We start from the raw sequence: 25,474 nt of genomic DNA, 5'->3' as shown, positions 1-25,474 counted from the left end.
ATCAAAAGGAAATGTTCCAAATCAAATCTAATGCAACAGAAATGAAGATTGCTTTTGATGAGCTCATTAGTAGACTGGATTTAGCCAAGAAAGAATAAGTGAGCTTGAAGTTATGTCAGTAAAAACTTCACAGACTGAAAAGCAAAGTGAAACAACGAGAATATCTAAGAAATGTGGGAAACTTACAAAAAGTGTAACATAGGCATAATGTGAATGCCACAAAGAGAGGAAAAAGAAAAAGGAGCAGAAGAAATATTTAAAGAAATGATAGCTGAGAATTTTCCAAAATTAATGGCAGACACCAAAATTACAGATCCAAGAGTCTCAGAGAATACCAAGCAGGGTAAATATTCAATAATTTTACACCTAGGTGTATCATATTTAAACTTCAGAAAACCAAAGAAAAAGAGAAAATATTGAAAGAAGCCACAGGAGAAGAAAACTTTACCTGTGAAGGGAGTAGGATAAGAATTACAGTGGACTTTTTACCACAAACTATATAAGCAAGAACATGTAGTGAAATATGTAGTGTATTGAAAGAAAAAAGAGAAAAAAAAATACCAACATAGAATTCTACATCCATTGTAATGATTTTTCAAAAGTGCAGGAGAAATATTTTCATAAACAAAAACTGAGTGACTTTACCCTGAGTAAGCCTGCTGTGTAGAAAATACTAAAATAAGTTATCTGGCAAAAAGGAAAATGAAGTGAGTCAGAAACTTGGATCTACTTAAAGAAAGGACAAGCATGATAGAAGGAATAAATAACATTTTCAATAAATAACATTTTCACTATTATAGGGACTTTGACACTGCTCTATTAGTGATTGAAAGAGCCAGCAGGCAACAAATCAGTAAGGATATAGTTGATCTAAACAGTACCATCAATCAACTGAATCTAATTATGTTTACAGAAACTTCATCAACAACAGCAGAATACATATTCTTTTCAAATGAATTATTCACCAAGACCACGTTCTGGCCATAAAACACACCACAACAAATTTTAAATAATAGAAATCATACAAATTATGGTCTCACACTACAATGGAATTAAACTATAGTGGAATTAAATTTAATACAATGACAGAAAAATAGCTAGAAAATTTCCAAAATTTTGGAGAACAAAAATACAGTTCTAGATAACATGAGTACAGAAAAGTCTTAAGAGAAATTTAAAAATATTTTAAACTAAATGAGAACGCAACTGAACCATATACATTTGTGGGTTGCAGTGAAAGCATTGCTTTAACATAAACTTGTAGCATTGAATGCATATATTAGAAAAGAAGAAAGATCTAAACTCAGTCATGTAAGCTTCCACCTTAGGAAAATAGAGAAAGAAGTGCAACGTAAGCCTAACGAAAGCAAAAAAAGAAAAAAATAATAATAAAAATTAGAGCAAAAATCAATTAAATTGAGAGCAGGAAGCCAAAAGAAAAAAAGATCAACAAAACTAAAACCTAGTTATTTGAAAAACTCAATAAAATTGGTATACTTCTATCCAGGTTACCAAGGAAAAAGAGAGAAGACAAAAATTACTAATACTATAAATAAAAGAGGGGCCATCACTAATGATCCTATGATCATTAAAATGATACTAAAGGAATATTATGAAAAACCCTATGCCCATAAATTTGGTAACTTAGATGAAATGAACTAATTCTTGGAGGAGATGAACTGCCAACGTTCATGCAAGGAACATTAGACTATCTGAATAGGGCTGTATCTATTAAAGAAATTGAGTCAATAATTAATAGCCTTCCAAAAAAGACAACAGTAGGTCCAGATGGTTTCACTGGTGAATTTTACCAACTATTTAAGGAAGAAATGATACCAAGTCTGTACAATTTCTTCCTAAAAATAGAAATAGAAGACATGTATCTTATTGCCTTCTATGAGAGTAGTATTACCCTAATACCAACACAAGATAAAGACATTACAAGAAAAGAAAACTACAGAACAACTCCCCTGAACATAGATACAAAATTCCCCAATGAAATACTAGTAGATCCCGATCTAACAATGGGTAAAAAGAATTTTACACCATGGCCAAGTTGATTTATTCCAGGTATGGAAGGCTGGTTCAACATTTGGAAATCAGTGACTGTAACTCATCACGTTAACAAGCTAAAGAAAAGAAAAATCATACAATCTTAACAATAGAAAAAGCATTTGATAAAAAACAACATCCATTCATGATAGAAAGCTCTCAGCAAATTAGGAATATGGGAGAACTTTCTCATCTTGAAAAAGAATACAGATGGTGCCAGACTTCCAAGGTTTAACTTAGATTTTTTTGACTTTACAATGGTATGAAAGAATTGCACATTCAATAGAAACTGTACTTAAAAATTTGAATTTTGATCCTTTTCCAGATTAGTGATATGCAATATAATACTTCCTCTTTATTCTGGATGATGGCAGTGAACTACAGCTTCCAGTCAGTGATCATAAGCGTAAACAATTTATACACTTAACCCATTTTGTACCCATAAAACCATTCTGTTTTTTACCATCAGTTCAGAATCCAATAAAGTACATAAGATATTCAACACTTTATTATAAAATAGGCTTTGTGTCGGATGACTTTGCCCAACTGTTTGCTAATGTAAGTGTTTCTGAGTATGTTTAAGGTAGGCCAGGCTAAGCTATGATGATCAGTGGGTTAGGTGCATTAAATGATTTTTTGACTTATGATATTTTCAACTTACAATAGGATATAACCTCATTGTAAGTCAAGGAAGATCTATATCTACAAAATACCTACAGCGAACATCATACTTAATGGTGAGAAACTAAATGCTTTCCCTCTAAGATTGGGAACAAGGCAAGGATGTCCTTTATCACCACTCCTACTCACCATCTTACTGGAAATCCCAGCTAATGTAATAAGACAAGAAAAGGAAATAATGATATGCAGACTGGGAAGGAAGAAATAAAACTTTGTTCACAGATGACATAAATGTCAAATTAGAAAATCCCAAATAATAAACAATTAAATTCCTGAAACTAATCAGTTGCAGCAAGGTTTCAGGATACAAGTTAATATATAAATTCAACTGCTTTCCTATATAGTAGGAATAAACTATCGGAATTTAAAATTAAAGACACTACCATTTCCATTAACACCAAAAAGATAAATATTTAGATATTAATCTAATGAAATATGAACATAATTTATATGAAGAAAATTACAAAATCTGATTAAAGAGGTTAAAGATCTGCATAATTGGAGAGATAGTCCATATTCATGAATAGGAAGATTCAATCTTGCTAAGATGTCAATTCTTTTCAACTTGATCTATAGATTCAATGCAATCCCAGTAAATAATCCCAGCAATTTAATTTATGCATATCAATAAATTGATTCTAAAGTTTATATGGAAAGTCAAAAGACCCAGAATAGTCAGCTCAGTATTGTAGAAGAACAAAGTTAGAGCACTACCACTATATGACTTTAAGATCTCCAATGATTGTGACAGTCTGGGATTGGCAAAAGAATATTCAACTAGATTGATGGATCAGAATGAGGATCCCAGAAATAGATCCACACACTATTTGTGTGTGGATTCAACTAATTCTTAACAATGGAACAAAAGCAATTCAATGGGAAAAAGATAGTCTTCTCAACAATTGGTGCCATCCATATTAAAAAAAAAAAAAATCTAGACACAAAATTTAATAAAAATCTTATAAAACTTAATTTTACAAAAATTAACTCAAAATAGATTATAAACTTAAATATAGATGTAAAACTATGCAACTTCTAGAAGATATACTAGAAGTAAATGTAGGTGACCTCGGATTTGACTTGGTTATGACTTTTTAGATACAACCACAAAAGTACAATCCATGAAAGAAAAAATTGATGTTGGACTTCATTAAAAAGTTCTGCTCTGCAGAAGACACCATTAAGAGCATACAAAGACAAGCCACATACTGGGAGAAAATCTTTGCAAAACATTTATCTGAAAAAGATTTGCATCAAAAATAAACAAAGAGGGCTTCCCTGGTGGCGCAGTGGTTGAGAATCCGCCTGCCGATGTAGGAGACACGGGTTCGTGCCCCGGTCCGGGAAGATCCCACATGCCGCGGAGCAACTAAGCCCGTGAGCCATGGCCGCTAGGCCTGCGCGTCCGGAGCCTGTGCTCCGCAAGGGGAGAGGCCACAACAGTGAGAGGCCCGCATACCGCAAAAAAAATAAATAAATAAACAAAGAAATTTTGAAACTTAACATTAAGAAAAAAAAAATCCAGTCCTAAAAAGAGCAAACGAAATGAACAGACACTTCACCACAAAAGATACAGGTAGATGGAAAATAAGCATATGAAAAGGTGCTCAACATCTTATATCATTAGAGGATTGCAAATTAAAACAACAAAGCCATTAAAATGGCTAAAATCCAAAAAACTGACAATACCAAATGCCGATGACGATGTGGGTCAATAGGAACCTTTCTTTCACTGCTGGTAGGAACGCAAAATGGTAGGGCTGCTTTCAAAAACGTTTGGCAGTTTCTTTTAAACTAAATGAAGTCTTACCATACAGTCCATCAGTCATGTTCCTAGGTGTTTACTCAAATGAGTTGAAAACTTAATGTTCACACAAAAGTGTGCACACAAATCCTTGTAGAAATTTTATTCACGATTGCTTCAAACTGGAAGCAACCAAAATGTCCTTCAACAATTGAATGGATGAGCAAACTGGTGCATCCATACAATGGAATATTATTCCGTGATAAAAGGAAAAGAGCTTTCAACCTACAAAAAGACACGGAAAAAACTTACACGTGTACTACCAAATGAAGACAGCATGCCTGGAAAGGTTATGTAGTGTATGTTTCCAACTACATGGCATTTGGAAAAGTTGAAATTACAGAGACAGGAAAAAGTTCAAGGATTTGGAGGTAGGGGCCAGAGTAAAATATGTTAAAACATGGAGGATTTTTTTAGGATAGTAAAATTATTCTGTATGATACTGGAATAGTGAATACAGGACATTATGCATTTATCAAAACCCATAGAAGGTACAAGACAAAGAGTGAAACTTAATATAAACTCTGTCCTTTGGTTAATAATGTATCAATATAGGTTTATCAGTTGTAACATATTTACCAAAAGCATCTCTTAGGGTTTTCATAGAGAAGGCTTCATGGTCCCAGACCAGTGCTGGCAAATCTTTGTTGTTGTTGTTGTTGTTTAAAACCTATCTTTTTTAAATTAGTAGAATTTATTTCTAGAACATTTGTAGATTTATGGAAAAGGGGAGTGAGTAGTACAGATTCCCCGTACGCTGCTCCCTACCACTTCCTACAATTTCCCTATATTAACATCTTGCATCAAGGAGGTAAATTTTCATTTGTTTGAAAAGTTATTTTTCCCATAAATCAAGCTCCAATGTAAAATATACAAGGCCACTTGACATTGGGAAAGTAGATTATTTTGCTTTGCCCTAGTTGCTATTTACACTTGAGACATACCAGTGACATCTGATCAGGCAGAGGCCAGTTTAAACCAGCAAGAGCCAAACTGGCTTAGAAATGACTGTATAAATACATTCCATATGCTGTCAGTGCTTATTATTTATTAAGGGAGCATTGTGTCATGTGATGGCGGATTCTTAAAATATGTCAAACTATTGGGATTGGTAAAAAAGAAAACTAATTTGAAAACTAATTTATATATATATATATAAACTGGAAGCGCCTTAGTTACAAAGAGCATTATAAAGTGTTCTAAGGGCAAGACAAATGTAGAAGACAAGGCTCTTTATTATTAATAGAGCATTACATTGGTTCACCTATTATCTTGTGATGGATTCTGGAACACTGAGGGATGAGAACAGCTCTTTATATATTTGTATGGTATATTCAAGAAATGAGGCATATATGAGCTATTTTATTTTTCCTGAAGAGTGAATTTCAGCTATAAAACTGTAATGTGAGCCAGGCCTTAAATCACAGTCAAAGCATTCTGTTTCCCTTCAAATTTGAACAGAGTTGAGTAGTTTTTCTTAATGTGTAAATTTAGCATCACCGAGATTGTTTGAGGGGATTAAAGTTCAAGAGTATTTTCTTCCTGCAAGGAATTACCACAATTCTGTATTCTGTTTTCTTTCGTTGTTCTTGTTTTCTCTAAGGTATTTACCTGTAAAGCACACAGCATATTTACTCTTTCCAACCTTTCCCGTCAAGACCTTTGGTTCCTTGTGTTGTAGAACTCTGAATAGACAAGGGGTTTCTTCTTTTTCTCTGAACAGAATAAATTAATGACTGGAAAATGCAAAAACCCTTTGAGCAAGAATGAGAATCAAGGGCCTGTGAGTGGGCTCGGATTCATCAGCTCCCACTCATCAGTGAAGTCAGAATATTGGCAAAATATGCTTTAAAATCAGTGCTTTACTGAAAGGTTGTCATTCAGGGGAAGCAATTTTGTATTAGCGAGTATGTATCAAGAAGTTTGATAGTATTACTAGTCCTGTGGGTGTAAAATTATTTTTCTAGATCACCCACCGTTCTAGGTAGTAGTACATATCCTTTTGGAACAAGTGACTTGGCTGTGTTGATGTGTCAGTGTTAGGGTATTTCTTGCTCACATTCTTGCACCACTTCAAGGCTTGTCCCTCGTGCAGGGCTAGGAAGCCACTGCAGGGACAACGGGTTTCTCAGAGCGCTCCCCCTCCTTAGTCTTTGTCCAAAGTCAAACCAGAGGCCAGCTGGGAAGTTAGAAAAAGGCCACACACACACACACACACACACACACACATGCCACGATTTGCTGCAGCATATATCCCATAAGCAATAGGAGTTACTAGATGCCAGGATACTCTTATCTTGTCCACATCATAAGTTTTACTTTGCCTAAAGAATTTATCATCGGTGATGCTTGTGACCTGGGACTGTTGTGATGTTGCTGCCTGCTTCCTTCCTCTTTTTTTTTTAATCTCCTTTCCTTTCTTTTAAAAATGTTGTGTCATCAGAACTTTCCTTTTAATATAACATTAAACAGAATTTGGATCTGGTCCCCTTATAAACCAGAACCAGAATATATGGTTGACTTCTGCCTCCTCTTTTTTGGTTTTGATAGTTGTTCTTTCTTTAAAGAGTTGGCAGGAGAAGAAATGAATTAAACATGAGCTGATCTGAGAAACAAAATATTAAAGCTTTCCTCTCAAAGAAAGAAGCTTTCTCACTTAATAAGCACTTATAAATTTTACAGTTTGTATGGATTGAATGGAAGTAAATAAATCAAATATTACTTTCTTCTGGGTCAAAAAGGTTATCTATCTACTATTCCAATATACATAAACACACACACATAGGTGTGCGTGTCTGTGTAGTTTTGATCTTTTCAGCAACTCAATCTATTTTGAACAATCTTGTTACAAATATATCGAAACAAGACTGTGTCATTACTTTGAAATGATACGCAGTCAAAGTCAGGGGTCTTTAACAGCAAGGAGGGAATTTCACGTATGTTCATCAGTATATTCAGACCCCAAAAGAAAGTATATGCCAAATTCTGAGGGAGAATGTAGAGTGGCTCTAGTTGTTTATAGCGAACGTAAGTTATCAGGAGGGATAAATTATGTGTGTGTGTGGGGGGGGGGGGGGGGCAGGTGGCCCTGAAGAATGTATCGCCTTTCAGGTGAGAAGGCGCGTTCGTACTCCTGACCAAGCAAGAGCTGCGTGCTCTGTGACGCGTGCAGAGCCTGTCTGTGCCTTCACCAGCGTGAGCCTGCAGCATGCCTTTCAGCGGAGATGGTTCCTTAAAACCCTAGTATGCGCCTTTCCCCAGAAAGTTCTTAATGCAGAGAAGGCAAATATAATTATCCATTCCTCTGTTCATCCATCGTGACGTACCTATCCTGGGCCCGGTGTGGTACTATCTCAGGATTAATTTTTTTTTAATTGGAAGGATCATCCAACCTGTTTAAATCCTGAGACTTTTGACACGGACAGTGTTAGATAGAGTGACACGGAGTCAGGAATTAAAATCTTGCTGCTACGACCTTCCATCTGGGAATTTGCAAACGTATCAGTTAAAATTTCTTTATTGACAGTCTAGTTTGGGTCATCTCTGAGTTTTTTTTTTTTTTAAATGAAAATGTTTTTATTTTGACCTCATTTTTCAAAGATGCTTTTATGGCTATAGAATTCTTTAATATTGTGTTCTCTTACCATCTGAAGACTATTGTTCTATTACCTTCTGACTTTCATGTTTGCTCTTGAGAAGACAGTAAGTTGAGAAACACTGTTTATTGAGGGTAACAGTTTTTTTTCTCACTGGCTGTTTTTTGTTTTTTAAATAAAACTTTCCTTTATTTTTTGTGTTTTTCTGTTTCACTAGAATTTAGGTGTAGGATTATGACTTTCTGACTCTGAAGACTGGTATCTTTCATCAGTTCTGGACAATCCCAGTGCATTGTCTCTCCAAATATTCATTGCCTTCTCCCACTTTCTGTTAGCTCTTTGAGCTCTCATTACTCCATGTTGGACCTTCTCACTCTATTCTCATTTTCTTAAGACTTTACTTTCCTATTTCTCATCATTTTATATATCTGTACTTCATTCCCTGTATTTTTCTCAGATTTACTTTTTCAGTGTACTAGTTTTCTTTTCAGCTGTGTCTTTTTAGCTATTATATTTTTATTTCTATAGGTTTATTCGTTTTTTTTTAAAATAAATTTACTTATTTATTTTGGGGCTGCGTTGGGTCTTCGTTTCTGTGCGAGGGTTTTCTCTAGTTGAGGGGAGCGGGGGCCACTCTTCATCGCGGTGCGCGGGCCTCTCACTGTCGCGGCTTCTCCTGTTGCGGAGCACAGGCTCCAGACGCTCAGGCTCAGTAGCTGTGGCTCGCGGGCCTAGTTGCTCCGCGGCATGTGGGATCTTCCCAGACCAGGGCTCGAACCCGTGTCCCCTGCATCGGCAGGCAGATTCTCAACCACTGCGCCACCAGGGAAGCCCTATTAGCTTCTTTATAAAATATGTCTGGAGAAAAAATTATGGTTGCCAAAGGGGAAATGGGGTGAGGGAAGGATAACTTAGGAGTTTGGGATTAATATACCCACACTACTATATGGAAAATAGATAACCACCAAGGACCTACTGTATAGCACTGGGAACTATACTCAATATTTTGCAGTACCATAAAAGAGAAAAGAATCTGAGAAGGAATATAGGAATCTATCTTTCTATCTATCTATCTATCTGAATTACTGTGCTGTACACCTGAAACTAACACAATATTGTAACACAACTATATTTCGATTTTTAAAAAAAGATCAAAGGATCAAAGATTAAAGGAATTTGAACTCATAATAAAATAGTTATTATATATATGAAGAAATAAGCTGTCATGAGCAACTGTAAGTGCCATAAAGCCCAGAATCAGACCCCCAATGATTGTAGCTATAAGGATTATTAGAGATTATAAATCATGCACATTGAATATATTTAAAGAAATAATAGAAAAGATTGTCCATAAAAGTAAGAAAAATAGAGACCAGTAAAATTGATGAGATTAAATTTTGAAAAGAGGCGACTTCTGGTACATACAGGTAGGTGAAGGGAATGGGAAGAAATGCATAATGTGACAAAGTAAAAGGTGAGCAAAAGGGCACATGGCAGCCCCAAGGAAGGCATGACTGGTGCTGCCTGGCACTGGGGGACTTCGGAAGGTAACAACTCGCTGTTCCCTCCACCCAGTTCCTCCACCCATTCCCTGGCTGTGCCTGTACCTGAGACTGATTCCGGACTGCCATTTCTATGACTTCTGCCTTCGTGTCCGTCCGTTTCTCCCCTGGTATTACATGAAGCTCCAGTGAGAGCTTGGATGGTGGAAAAGCATACGGTCTGTGCAGTCAGCCCAGAGCAGGCTTCTAATGTGTATTCTACCTTTCACTAATCAGCGATCCTGGACAGACACAACCCTTTACATTTCACTCCTCAGAGCCATGACATGATGATGCTTTCAGATCTTTTCAAACAGTTTCATAATATTGAAGCACATAGTGTGAAGGTGGGGATTGGAAAGCTGACAGGTGAGGTTGCCAAATCACGATAAGTCTAGAAATTGGCGCTTGAGCCCATGTGTCAGTAATTTCAAAAAAAAATTTAATAGCACAGACTTAAAATAACAAAAAATTTTTTTTGTGAAGTCCCAACATGAAAAACATATACTTTAACTCATACATATTCAGTGTAGTTTACATTAGTCAGAAAGTTTCTAAGGCAGTTCCAAACTTCAGTTTGGGGAAGGAAATACTTTTCGTCCTAATTCTGAACAATGAAATAATAAGTACTAGGGATATAATGCACAACAGGATTGATATAATTAACACTGCTCTGTGTCGTATATGAAAGCTGTTAAGAGAGCAAATCCTGAGAGCTCTCATCACAAGAAAAAAGATGTCTATTTCTTTGATTTTGTCTTTATATGAAGTGATGGATGGTCACTAAACCCGTGGTAATTACTTCATGATGTATGGAAGTTGAATCACCACACTGTACACCTTAATACAGTCAATTATATCTCAATAAAACAGGAAGGAAAATAATAAATACCATGAGAAGTTTTTCTTTTAAAGGAAAAACTAGCTCCTGTTAGTTTTTCAGTATTTTTGACTTTGAGATGTATTGTTCAAAGTAATAAGTAAGTGACATAATTATTGGTATTACTAGCTATACTGCCTGTCTTTGCATTACTGTCCCGGCATTGCGCTGAGACTTTAGATAAGTTACCTCATTTATTCTTCTCGGTGATTCTGTGATGTGCTGTTATTCTTACCGTTTTACGTATGAGAAATCTGAGAGTGTAGTTAACTTCCTCGGTGCTCACAGAGTCATCAAAGTTATCAGAGAGGATTGGATCCCTTCCTCGATGCCCTGCGTGGAAGCCCTGCAGAGACTCCAGGAATGGTTGGTGTGTCCAAGCCTGGGAAGGAAGGGAACCCAATAGTAGAGCGTCACTCAGGGGATATTAGAAACTCACCTTCTCCAAAGTGTCATTGGCCAGCATTACATTTGCGTTCTATTTTTACATATTCTTGAGTAAGCTGCAGACTCAGTCTAAGAATCTAGGCCTTTGACTCCAGGTACGGTCTTTCCTTTGGGTGTGGAAACTGTTTCATATTGGGTTCATTTCTTAGGTGCCCTGGGCTTCAGGTCAAGCATGTGGGCTGCCTTATAAAATGGCAGAGACTGCTGGCCAGCCCCCATCAATTCAATTCTGGGGAAGAGGAGTTATATGTTTAGATTTATTTATGTGTCTTAAAGGAGATCGGTGGATGGAGAGAAAGAGGTATCGTAATTTATAATGGTGGATTAAAAAGATAGAGCCAGTCCATTTGTATAGAAAATTGGCCTGTATTATCCAGACATAAGCCACCAGAGGACAAAAGAATATAATGTGTCTATTATTTTTAAAATAGTCAGTGATGGAAATGGTTTTGAGATGATTCCAGGTGCTAAATTGCAGACTCTGTACTTCATCATTTGTACACATTTGATAACATCATATTCGTTTTTAAAGATGATTTCAAAAATTTCAAGCTTGTTTTTTTAAAAATTTTCTTAGGTGAGATACCTTATGTCTTAAAAGGATGGTAATTCATTATTGTTTATTTTTTCTTTTCATTTGGTTTGGTGAGGCGGTATGAATAAAGTATTAACTGTACTGTACTGATTGCCAAAGTGAGGTGAGAGCTTCAGGGCAGATTGCTGTTTCTTCATTGATTATTCCCAGGGAAAAAGTGACTTGTTGATAGATTACAATTCCATTGTGAGTAATCGTTACTTTCGTGGTCTTTGAAAAACGGCACAGAGCAGTGGAGAGGGCTACATCTGCAGGGCTGTGATGCATCACATGAAAGAACTTACCGGAGTCTTCTTTTTTCCATATAAATATAGTCTTGAGTTCCTAATTATTAAGATGGAAAATTCAGCTCTTGAAAATAAGACTACAGAATAATGATAATTGATTGTGATTTATTTCTCTTCACATAAATAGTTTCACTTTCTTTTTTATGAGAATATAGTTTTTCTTCTTCAGCGCCGGTCAAAATAATTTCCTTTGTTCTTATTCAGTTATTTTTCTTTTTAAACACTTTGCACATGCAGAATAGAACAAATTGAATAGTACGCCTGGAAAAAAATTTTATTTTTTTCTTTTGTCTAGATCATGGGAGAACAAAAGACTAGACTATTTATGAGCGTTCTATACTGTAATTACATATATTAAACTATCGTTATTTCTTTGCTAATCAAACATTTTTATCAATCACTTTTTATGAATCTGCAGAAAAACAAAAACGAAGAGTCTGAATGATTTCAACAAGGAGAGTCTGTCACTCTAAAAATGGCAGTTTCACTACACTTTTGCTCCATCACCACTAGCTGAGATTCATGGCGTCCGTTAATGCTTATACAAACTTTTCCCATCCTGGTCTGGATGTGAGATTAATTACAGACGGATTTTCCTCCTTTTAAAGATGTTCTGACCAATGTTGATATCAACCAGGTGATATTCACAAAGTAATTTTTCCTAAACGCATGACGATGTGTAACGTCACACGGTTATGTGATGCAGTCGAAGGAGAGGGGCCTTTGAAGTGAGGTGGCCCCTGACTCTCCCCAGTTTGGTCCAGTGGCCACCAAGGTCCCTGGGTGTAAACCCGAGTTGTACGGATCAGGGACGATGGTAGCCGTCACCTGACAGCGCTACACCATGTCACTTGCTCACCGGGAAGGAAGAGAAAGGAAAGGCTTCCCTCAGTGTCTTCTGTCACTGACTTCTGAGCAGGAGTTTGCATTTCCCATTTTACTTGTATACATTTTGTAAAGTCTCTGCAGTACCTGGAACCCAAGCATCCCAGTGAATGGAAGTAGGTAAAAACAAGGCCGTGTGAAGTCCTAACCGTGTGGGCAGCACTTCGCCAGGAGTAGCTCTTTGCACTGGAGACTCAGACGATTTACTGTTGGCGGGGATTAAAACCCACTCGCTGAGTGTGGAGACTTTGATCTTCACCAAATCCACTGAGACAGCCGATTTCATGGGAAGGTGGCAAAGATTTCCTAAACCAAATGCAAATAGATGCTTAACTCTCAACTCCAGCTCACGCCCAGAGGCTTTGCAAGTGCTGATTTTTTTTTTTTTTTAACAGAATATTCCTGTTGGAATGGGCTTAAACTTAAATTGCAGCATCTTAAATTTTTTTTAGTTATTATATAGCTGATGATTCTTATGAGATTGCAATAATAGATGTGTATTATGTAGAGATAATGTTATTTGGAGGCCTTATTAGAATTTGGGAAGGACTTACCAAGTGACAAATGTGGTCTTTTGGGGTAAACACCGTGTACTCTCACACTTTTGGCAATCCAGCCAATTACGGGCTACACATCATCTTTTTTCTTTACTTGACTGATGCTAATAAAATTTTGTATAAAACCATAAACACAGAAAACATTTTCCAACATAATACATGTTGTAATTAACCTATACTTGTGAACGCCTCATTAAAAAGATCAGTGAGTAGATTAACATTTTTGTTAGGAAAAATATGTAGTTATATGGGTTACAGCCCAAATTTTTGTCATGAAAATTATGTGCTTTTGGCTCAGACATGGCCCTAGTTTTCTGGTCAGAAAAAAATGTGGAGCTACAAATTAGATGATTTCAGGATAATTTCTAGTTAAAAGTCTGCCATCTGTGACCTTTCCTATATCTTCTCCACTGCATCCTTGTTTCATTGATGAGCTTATTACAGGTGTTGTTATTATTAATTTCCTCCCAGAGGTATTATTCTCTTTGTGTGTGTGTGTGTGTGTGTGTGTGTTGTTATTATTTAGTGTTTTTAAGTAAAATGATTTTACTAGATTAAAAAAAAAAAGTTTGGAAAAGATTGTATCCTTTGGGACTTCCCTGGTGGCACAGAGGTTAAGACTCCACGCTTCCAATGCAGGGGGCCCAGGGTTCGATCCCTGGTCAGGGAACTAGATCCCACATGCTTGCCACAACTAAGAGTTCACTTGCCACAAGTAAGGAGCCCGCCTGATGCAACTAAGAGTCAGTGCAACCAAATGAGTAAATAAATAATTTTTTTCTTAAAAAAAAGATTGTGTCCTTTATTGGACCGTTGAACCACTCATCGGCTCTTAAATTTTTGTGCAATGGAATCAGTGCCTCTTTTCTCTTGGTAGATGCCATGTGATGTGGTTACTGCCCCAATGTCAGCTTTGCTGCCATTTCAAGTCCAGCCTTCCCTTGTAGTCTAATTCTATGATTTTATGACTCGAATACAGGATTATTAGTTACAGGAATTTGCTTTAGAATCAAACTGAGGACTGTATAGATATTGAGAGGCCAGGCTCCTTTCTGCAGTGATCAATGTATTCCCATGAAAGTTGGGTTTCAAGCACAGGTCTTTGTCCACGCTCTATCTGCCTTCCTGGCAGATACCTACTGCTGAGCTGCTGGGAACACCTGGCTACACCCCTGTGTGTGTGTGTGTGTGTGTGTGTGTGTGTATGTGTGTAAACTGGTCAGAAATGCAGACTCTCAGGCCCCTTCCCCGATCTCCTGCATCAGAATCCACATTAACAATCTCAGGTGGGGGCTTCCCTGGTGGTGCAGTGGTTGAGAGTCCGCCTGCCGATGCAGGGGACGCGGGTTTGAGCCCTGATCCGGGAAGATCCCACATGCCGCGGAGCAACTAGGCCCGTGAGCCACAACTACTGAGCCTGCGCATCTGGAGCCTGTGCTCCGCAGCAAGAGAGGCCGCGACAGTGAGAGGCCCGCGCACCGCGATGAAGAGTGGCCCCCGCCCGCCGCAACTAGAGAAAGCCCGCGCACAGCAACCAAGACCCAACACAGCAAAAATAATAAATAAATAACAATCTCAGGTGGTTCTTAGACACACTCAAGTTTGAGAAGCTGGTCTAAAACATCCTTGTCCTTCAGATCAACCTTGGGATGGCAGTTTCCGAATGTTTCCTCCTAGGATGCAGATTTGCCATTCTCGTTCACCAACTTTGCCTCTATTGAACAATCAAACACAACCCTCTCATTTCATCTGTCACTACTGATGAGAGGTGCATGGGGTTATTTTCCGTTTAACATTAAATAAGGAAAAATAAACCCTCTCCGAAATCATCCATGGTCCTTGCTGTTGTACTGACATACTGAAAAAAAAAAAAAGTGTAGACATATTAATACTTTTAATAATAATAATTTTTAATATAAGCCTTTGTAAGCATGTTTCTTTAACATTTAATAGAATTTCCTCATGAATCTAACGGGCTCCAATACGTCCCACCTCTGTCCCTTTTTGTGTTCTCATACCTGCGGATCATCAGTCGCCAGGATGGGTTTTGACGGTTCCAGGTTCACAGTTCCCACCTCCAGAGCATCCCTTGGACCACAGGACCCAGACCCTGGTATCTGTGAAAACCTTCTCCAGGGCTTCTGGTGATGTTTGGGGTCTGTTGAGCTGACTCTGCAGAGCCCCTGTCTCTTCTTTGAGTGATGGGGATGGAATGTGACCTAGTTACACTGACGGATGTAAAAGCACTTCACGAACTGCCCAGGCTTTCCTCACATTGCCACGGGCACCCTTTGCCTTTTCCTTCCATTCTGTAACTCTTGCTAATTCCTCAGATCCGTGCTTTTCCCAGCACCTCCCTAACCCTGTTGACAGCATTTCTGAGATGGGAGTTGGTTTTGTTCCTTGTCATCACAACACTCCAGCTTCGTGTCTAGAGCTAAATCCAAATTGTCTTTCGTCTGACTCGCAGACAGATTTGCAAAATACATGTAATTCGTTTATTCCCCAGACCCGACCCAGCGACCTCAACTCACATTGAGGGCTTTGAGCTGGAGCTGCTGGTGACACAGTTGAGCTCGGTCCAAACCCCCACAGAGCATCCAGGAAGGGAACCAACCAGCGGGTTCATGGGACAAAAATCAAATAGCCTGTGCGCTCCTTTTCTTCCGGGTCTCAACATGACACAGAGGCAGTGGGTGTCAAGTTGCAGGTCTTTCTCTGAATATGATATCGATTGTTTTCCCCTTCAGTCGTCTTGAGGCATAATTCCATCCACATCAGCAATTTTACCTGGTTCCTTAATGCATAGTAATCTTGCCTTTCAAGCGAAATTTCTTTCATCATGAAATTTTACTCCCTTTGATATTGTACAGTCCTTTTCGTGACAAACTCAGAGTGATAGCCGACGGTCGAACTCTGAGATGTGAGCACTCCATGCTCAGTGACCTGACCTTGCTGATGTGAACCCCAAATATTGCGGCGCTACAGAGGATCCTTGGTTCCCGGGCCACGTGGGCCCATAGACACCTTCAAGAATGGAAGGGAGGTAGGACCGTGAGAAGACAAGAACGCCGGGAATTTTTTTGTTTTTTAAGTTGGTGATTTTCCTTCGCAAACGGAATGATTTTCTTCTGTTTAAAGAAGGCTTTTGCTCCATCGTTGACCACGTTCATGGGTTACACAGCATCACACCAAGTGAGAAGATGGAGAGCACGTCAGCCAACGTTTCTGGAACATAGCTCCATCATTTGTAACACAAGGAGACACAGCCAGAACACTCTATATATTCTGCCTTCCATGCATTATATGAGAACTCATTCATTGTACAGGCACAGGAGCACAGTTCTTCTGAGATTATCCAATCATTACACTGGTTTCATGGAAAACTTGGGAAAGACGCAGGGAATTTCCCTCAGAGCCAGTTGGCTGACCAAGAGGAAGTTCACATTTTTAAAAACTAAGATATTCTCTCCCTCTTTGCACTTTTCTGTTTCCTCCTGCCCGTTCCCCTGGTCGCTCTGAGGACCCTCAGCATTGCAGTGATGTTGGGAGAAGACCACCACCGGGGACAGCTGAGGCGGGTGTAGCGTGTAGTGGAAGAAAGGAGGGTGGCTGAAGTGCCTTCTTCCTTCACCGGTCAGGCCCAGAAGCATCTTCCTGTCAGAGGGTTCATTTGTGGCCTTTAATTCTGAAAGCTGATACGCCGCAAACGGGAGTTGAATCGCCAAACATTAAGCCCAGCCTGGAATGGTTAATATAACCTGTTCCCAACCTAGAAACCAGCAAGGGCTTTGGATGGTACAGTGTGTACTTGACCCAAATAGGCTTTTGTCTCGCTGGCTGGACCCATTGCGTGCCATTGCTTTCCATTTATAAAATGGGTCTTTTGGGACTTCCCTGGTGGTGCAGTGGTTCATAATCCACCTGCCAATGCAGGGGACTTGGGTTCGAGCCCTGGTCTGGGAGGATCCCACGTGCCGCAGAGCAGCTAAGCCCGTGAGCCACAACTGCTGAAGCCCGCGTGCCTAGAGCCCGTGCTCAGCAACAAGAGAAGCCACAACGATGGGAAGCCTGTGCACTACAAGGAAGAGGAGCCCCCGCTCGCCGCCAGCTAGAGAAAGCCTGTGCGCAGCAACGAAGACCCAGTGCAGCCAAAAATAAGATAAATAAAATAAATAAACTTATTTTTTAAAAATGGGTCTCTTGGAAAATACAGTACTGGTTTCATAGGCTCCTTTTATGATGCCATCTTGTACTTTTCTGAATTCTTCATGGACTGTCTTCAGTAGTTCATCAATAGTCAGTTGTCCTTGGTCTTGTCTTTCTTATTGCTTTCTAAAATTTTGTGGTGAATTTAATTAAATTCTCTCATCTATTCATGATTTTAATAGTCTGCTCCATTGCTCAGATATCAGTGCGCAGTCTATATAAGGTTATCCTGGGACTTCCCTGGTGGTGCAGTGGTTAAGAATCCACCTGCCGATGCAGGGGACATGGGTTCAAGCCCTGGTCCGGGAAGATCCCACGTGCCGCGGAGCAACTAAGCCTGTGCACCACAGCTACTGAGCCTGCGCTCTAGAGCCCGCGAGCCACAACTGCTGAGCCTGCATGTTGCAACTACTGAAGCCCACGCGCCTAGAGCCCATGGTCTGCAACAAGAGAAGCCACCGCAATGAGAAGCCCACGCACCACAACGAAGAGTAGCCCCCGCTCGCCGCAACTAGAGAAAGTCCGCGCGCAGCAACAAAGACCCAATGCAGCCAAAAATAAATAAATAAATAAAAATAATTTTTTTAAAAAAAAAGGTTAACCCTTTGCTTACTTAAGGATTATCACTCTGTTATACCTGTTGTTCCATCTGGCCCCGGCCTCTGCTCATTGGTGTGTTTTTCCAAATCTAGAGTACTTTGTTCTGAATGCTGACATTTTGCGTTCAGTTAGGCCACGTTCAAAACATCATTTCGACTTCTAGTAAGTATTTATGGGTAAGGCCGCATGTTATCTAACCAGAGTTTCATTTTCTCCAGATCTTGTCTTTATGTGCATGAGATATGTGCAAAATCCCAATGACTGGAAATCTCTGACATATTTATTACGTGTGTCCATGTCTATTTCTCCAAATTGCTACCTCTCCTCCTGTGCTTAATGGTGCATTTTAAAAACACTCTCTGGATAGTGTTACCGAGGTCATATGTTTACTACAAGTATGTTTATGACATATAACCTAACAATGTTTTGTTCTTGCTTCTTGCTGGAAGTATTATCTTGGGTTCTGAATCTGGATTGTGTGTGCATGAGAGTATGTGTTTCTTTGTGTGTTTTATCCCATTTTGGCACTAAACAATGCCTGCAAACTGAAAGCCATGGTGAACATATTTGGTATAGGTCCTTTTTGAGGTCTGCCTTTTGAATAACATTCTCATTATTTAAACACAATTGTGCATATGCTGGTTCATCTCTTCTTGCTGATATATGACAGGAAGATTTGGATTTAGGTATGAATTCAGCCACCAGGATATACACATCAGAACTGGCTTATGAATGAGTTACTTGGTGGGGTTTTATTACATATAGTCCCCAGGACTGTCGAGCCAATCCAAGGAGGGCTTAATCAGGTACTATTAAAAACTGGAATTAGGACCTAATCCTAAACCACAGAATGACATTTATCTAAAGCAATTACCTTGTGACTCAAACACATTTCAGTAGCATTTGCTAATCTCACAAGCATATGGGATCAGGGAATTAAAAATAAGAAGCAGGTCAAATAAATGTGACTCTGGAAGTGAAAATATATCTGACTGAGTTACTTGTTTATATTTTTAAAGGAAAAATTGAAAGAAATACATCTTACTAATATGAAGAGGTCATTGTTAAACTTTAACAGAGAATAAGACTAAACTAGTACTAGCTATGAATTACCAGTTTGAAATGCCTTTCCATCTGTTTCAAGGTGAGACCTATGCATTCAGATTCTAGTGGACCCTGGAAGGCTTCGGTGCCAGGCGGGCCCACCTAACAGTGGGAAAATATCCTGTGCCAGGCGGAAAAAACTAGAAAGTCACATTTTGGAAAGAGTGAAGGAAAATTTAAATGCTGACTTGACCCTTCCTTGTACTTCTCTCCCCATTCCAGCTCCGCTTACACTCACAGCTGGGAGAAACTGTGAAGGTTGCTGCAGTTTTAAGATTCTAAGTTTTGAACTGAGACACACCTGAGTTTGAAACATGGTTTCCCCACTAACTAGCTGGGCGAACTTAACTGTGCTGTTTGACATCCCTAAGCCTCTGTTCCCACACCTGTAAAACAGCGATGATGTCCTTACCTCACTGCTGGGAGAGAGAAGATATAAACAGGTGCCGTGTGGGCATTTCTGGCTCCGAGCTCGACACAAAGCCCTGTGACCCAGACAGCTTTCAAGCAGTAGCCGTGCGCGAGTCAGGCAGAAGGAGGCCTCCAGGTGTTAGGCCAGACGCTAGACTTCCTGCCCCTGCCTGAGGTGGCAGGGCACCCCCTGAGCTTTGAGAGAAGACCGAAGTGTTACTTCCTTCATTTAAAGGATTCTCTTAAGACTTAGCCCTAGCAGTGTCTCCTCCCTCATTCCTGTTTATGACTTGTGCTTGTTGAGATTCTTTCCTACAGGGTTAGTCTTTTTAAAAGCGTAACTTTTGTTTCATTTTGATTTCTTGTTTTTTATTTGATGTCTTTTATTCTGATTTTTTTGAGTTTGCTTCATTCTTCTAGCTCATGGAACTGAATTTTTGGCTGATTTGTTTTGTCTTTCTTTTAAAAGAAAATACATTTCAAGCTATAAATTTCTCTCTAATGAGCAATGTAGCTCCACTCTACAAGACATTTTGAAAAATACACAGTTGATTATTTTCAGGAGGTCATGTAAACATATTTATATTTCCTTGAATTTCTGGCATATTTGGTATTTTCATTTGTCAATGTTTTTGATTCTCCTGCTCCCCTACCGAACTTTCCTGCTGTTTGATAGATTGCTAGCGTTCTTTATTTCTTCTATTGGTGTGGAAGTTACAAATTCTATTTCTATTCTTTGTTGTCAACCATGACTCTGACATCTACCCTCACGCACAAAACTTAAAGTTAATGAGCTTGTCTACCCTTCTTCTGAGCTTGACTTCTTTAGTTCCAATCTCTTTCTTCTACTTCTCATGCTGCTTTGTCTAGCATTTTAATTATGCCTCACTTTTAACAGCCCTAGTCATCTTTTTAAAGTTAATATTTATTTGGATTTACCAATGTATGCACAGAGTTCTTATCATTGCTTCTGGTAGCCTGGCAGCATTGTCTGAATAGTAAAGACCTGGTAAGGCAGGGACCCTAACCAGTTGGGACAGAATCCTGACCAATCGGAAGGCGCGTGGCTGAGGATGCTAAGCTCGCTGGCTGGGGCCCACCTGTTACTGCAGGACGTGCTTCCTTCCTGATGAAATATAATCTTCAATAGTTTCTCCAGTAAGCGTCTAAGAGTAGTACGTTCTCTCTTTCTTCTTATATCTCAAAAGAACTTTGTCATGCTTCATTTTTGACTGGTAACCTAGCTGGATATAGAAATTCTATATTGACATTTACTTTCCTGCAGAATTTTTGTGATGCCTTCTTATGACCTTCTCCTGTATTTCGTTGCCAATGAGCAGAGTCTGCTGTCATTTTATTTGTCCTTTACTCTGCTAGTAGTCTGTCTTTTTTTTTCTCTGGTAGGTTTTAATATTATTCTCTGTCTTGGTGGTAGCCTATAGTTTCATCTAGTTACGAATTTTTAAAATATTTATTCTGCTTGGCTTACATTTCTGGAATCTGAATATTCATGTTGTTCATCAGTTCTTGGATTTCCTTCAGTTTTTATCTCTTCAAATATTGTCTCTCTCGTTGTCTTCTTTCAGGAATCCTATGAAAAGTGCTTTGGGATTTGTTATTCTTTTCTCTGTTTCTTTTAACTTCTCTTTTACATGGTTTAACTCTTTACTTCTCTGTGTTACACTTTGGGGGATTCATCATATCAACTTTTTTCTGCGCTCTTCCATTTTCCTCTATGTCTAGTCTAAAGTTTGTTTAGTTTTCATCTGTTTGGGGTCAGTTTCAGAGGATTCTGGGACTCTCATTTTGTGACACACGATGGTTATTGGTCTAACAGAGACTCTTTCCCTTTTGGTTCTGTTTATTTCCTTTTATTCCTATTGCCGACCTCGAGGATAGCTGCTCCCACCATTTGAAATGTGCTAATATGTTGAGTGTCCATTTTTGTGGGTATGTTTTACACTGTGTATTATTGTTTTATGCAAATGTTGGTTTTAATTTACATAATCAAAGGATGTTATACATCTTTTAATTTTCATGAACACTATGTGTTTGGAATTCTCCCACTTTGCTATGTGCAAATTGAATTCCTTGTACCTAGCAGCTGCATTGTAGTCAATGATTTGTACCCACCACATTTTATGAATCCACTTCCTCAGAGATGGACATCCAGATTATCTTCAAGATCCCACCACCACAAATATTACTATCGTTCAATCCAAAATATCTTCTATTTTTCCTTATGGATTTTCTTCAGGCCGTCACCTACTTAGAAATGTGTTGTTTGATTTCCTACTAGTTGAGTATTTTTAAAGTTATCTTATGACTATTAATTTCAATATTAATGTTGTTTGCAGAGAACATACTTTGAATTATTATAATTTGAATAATTGAGGGATTTTTAATGTCCAAGAATTTGATTTATCTTGGTTAATGTTCCGTGTGCTCTTGGCAAGAATCTGTATTACACAGCTGTTGAGTGGAGTGTCCTTTAAGTGTTAATTATGTTAAATTGGTTTATAGTGTTAATCAAATATTCTATATTTTATTCAAGTTTTAGTCCACTTGTTTTATCAGTTATAAGGAGAAGCATGTTAAAATCTCCCATTGTGAATTTGAGCTTTCTTTTTGAAAACAAAAATCTTCTGTCAATTTTGGCATCATATGTTTTGAAGCTATTTTGTTAGGTACATTTAAATTTAGGTTAGTTACTCATTCTTGGTGGAGTGACGATTAACATTATGAAATACTCCTCTTTTTCTTTGATGTTACTATTTGTCTTGAATTGCACTAAGTCTGATATAAACAAAGCCATCTAGATTTATGATGCACAGTGGTTGGATAGTATGTTGCTTTTCAACATTTCATTTTCAGCCATCTGTTTCTTTATGTTCTAAGTGTGTTTCTTGTAAAATGCATTCATTTGGATCTTGTTTTTTATCTCGTCTTTAAGTGGCATTTAGTCTATTCATATTTAATGTAATTATCAACATAACTTGTGCTTAGATCTTTCATATTGGTGTATGTTTCTCTTTTTAATTCCCTGACTTATTTTCAGTGACCAAGTAATTATTTAATTCTATTAACTTTTTAGATATACATTTTTGTATTATTTTTTCAGGGTCACTAGGAATTACAATGTGTATCTTTAACTTAACACAGTTCAATTTCCAATTATATCTAACTCTTTACAAAACGTAGGAACACCATGATTACATGTATAATTCCATTTATCCCCCTCTTGCTCCTTGTGATCTTTTATTCCTCTGTATTCTATGAACCCTACAACATGTTGCTACCGTTTTTGCTTTGAACAATTGTAGCTTAAATCTGTATGTGTTATATGTATTACACAAGCATAGATATGTGTCTGTACACACAAACATACACGTATTAAAAATAATAAATAGGCCCCCCCTTTTTACCTATATTTTTCACTTTCTGTGGTTTTCTTTTCTTTTTCCTGCAGACTTGAGCTTCTATCTGGAATCATATATTTCACCCTGAAGAAGTTCTTTTAGCACTTCTTGTAGCACAGGTTTTCTGGCTACAAAATCTGAGATTTTCTTTGGCTGAACTTGTCTTAATTTACCTTTCATTTCTGATGTAAACCTTGGTTAGATATAGAATTTTATATTAACAGGTTTTATAAAAAAAAATATTTTGACACTTTGAAAACTCTATTTCATTCTGAGAAATTCAGTCATCACTCTTTTCATGCTTTCCTTGCCTATGACCTGGCTGGGTTTTTTGGGCTACTTTTAAGATTTTCTTTCCATTTTTGGTTTTCAGCAGTTTGCCTCTGATGTGATAGGTGTGATTTTTTAAATTATTTTTAAAAGGCTTACCATGTTTGTGGTTTGCTGAGCTTCTTGGATATGTGTATTGATGTATTTCATCAATTTCAAATTTAGTGACTATTGTCTCTTAAAATAATTTTTTTTCCTATATCTCTTCTAACCTCTGGGACTCCAGTTATTTATATTGCTTGAGAGTATGTTACGTGTCTTGGATACTTTGTTTTATTTTATTTTATTTTTTTACTTTTTATTCTCTATCTACTGTCAATGTAGTGTCTGTTGGCCTGCCTTTGATTTCGCTGATTCTTTACTCTGCTGTGTCCAAGTCTGCTAATAAGCTTATGCATTATTCCTCTCTGACATCACATAATTCAATTCTGATAGTTCCATTTCACTTTCCTTTTTACTGTTTCCATTTATGTGCTGAAATTCATCATCTGCTCATATTTGTTGTCATCATTTTCTTCTAGACCCTTCATCATAGATACTTTAGAATTCTTGAGTGATAATTCAGACATCTGGGTCATTGCTATATTTATTTCTATGAACTGTTTCCTCTTCTAAATGTAGGCCCCTTTTACTGACTTCTGTGTGCATCTTGTGATTTTTTATTTTATGCTGAACATAGTGTTGGGATAAGACATATTCACCTCCTGAGAAGACGTGCCCCCTGTCAGGCTGATGGTGTGAGCCTGAGTCAATCTAACATGTAGCCGAGCTCTCTCTGGACTCTGTTGCAGAGTTGGAATCTTGAGTTAGATTCAGTTCACCAAAAACTTCACACATTGTGAAGGTGGGTTTGAAACTTTGCCTTTGGAGAGCTTGAGATCAGAGCTCCAGCCACACTCTTTAGATCTTTGTGCATTGCAAGGCCAGCCACGAGCTTTCCAAACCATAGCAATGCTCTTTCTGCTCTACAGCCTGCCTGCCAGCATTTTGAGTTTCTGGTGAATTCTCTTTGCTCTCTAGACCCGTTCCTGGCTTTTTGCACCTGGGGGCATCTCTTTCTGCCTTTGGGAACTGCCCTCAGCCTTTGTACTTGGTGAATTTCCACGGATCTTTGTAGCGATTCATCTCAGTTCTCTTGTTCTCCCAGCTTTTGGCATTTATTTTGTTCCTAAATATATTCTTGCGTTCTTGCTTTCCTACCATCAGCCTCCTTTTTTTATTTCTTAATTATGTATTAACAAATAGTCCATGTTCATTCTAGAATATATGAATATTCTATATTCATTTAAATTTATGAAACCTTGCTATATTGATATCTTTAACTCAGTTTGGGGAAAAAAGGGAAGCATAAAAAACAAAGAAGCATGCTTGCTTTGGCAGCACATATACTAAAATTGGAACCATACAGAGAAGATTAGCATGGCCCCTGTTCAAGGAGGACACACAAATTCGTGAAGCATTCCATGTTTTTAATAGACCCACAGACATAGAAAACAAACTTATGGTTACCAAAGGAGAAAGTGGGGGGAGGGACAAATTAGGAGTTTGGGATTAACAGATACTCACTACTATATGTAAATAAGATAACCAACAAGGATATACTGTAGAACACAGGGAACTATACTCAATATTTTGTAATAACCTGTAAGGGAAAAGGATCTGAAAAAGAATGTGTACACACATATATATGTATATATTCTTTTATATGTGTGTAACCGAATCATTTTGCTGTACACCTGAAACTAACACAACATTGTAAATCAACTATACTTCAAAAAAAGAAAGAAAAGAAAAAGAAGAAAAAAACAAAGAAGCAAATAAATGGGAGAAAAGTCCCAAGTTTCATAAACCTTACCTAAATAGATTTCTCATTTATACAGAACTTATGCTTATGAATGAAATTATATAACTCTGGTGCAAGGTGAGTGTATCATTCAGGGTCCACTAGAGAAACAGAACCAGTAGGAAATAGATAAATGATAGATAGAGATGTATTTCAAGGAATTAGCTCACACAATTATGCAGTTGGGGTGAGTGAGTCTGAAATCCATAAGGCAAGCCATCAGGACAGGCTGG

General features: G+C 38.1%; 1 protein-coding gene and 1 non-coding gene across 5 annotated transcripts in view; both read left to right on the top strand.

Moving 5' to 3' along the window:
• Positions 1-25,474, top strand: part of DSCAM (DS cell adhesion molecule) — a 738,508-nt gene that overhangs the window by 220,589 nt on the left and 492,445 nt on the right. The gene's annotated exons all lie outside the window — the stretch shown is intronic.
• Positions 24,767-24,869, top strand: LOC131757910 (U6 spliceosomal RNA). The gene has a single exon (XR_009336058.1). It is a non-coding gene; the product is annotated as a U6 spliceosomal RNA (small nuclear RNA).

The sequence above is a fragment of the Kogia breviceps genome, chromosome 5 (assembly GCF_026419965.1).
Source record: "Kogia breviceps isolate mKogBre1 chromosome 5, mKogBre1 haplotype 1, whole genome shotgun sequence".
Lineage (NCBI taxonomy): Eukaryota > Metazoa > Chordata > Mammalia > Artiodactyla > Physeteridae > Kogia > Kogia breviceps.
This window is presented reverse-complemented; position numbering and strand designations above follow the sequence as displayed.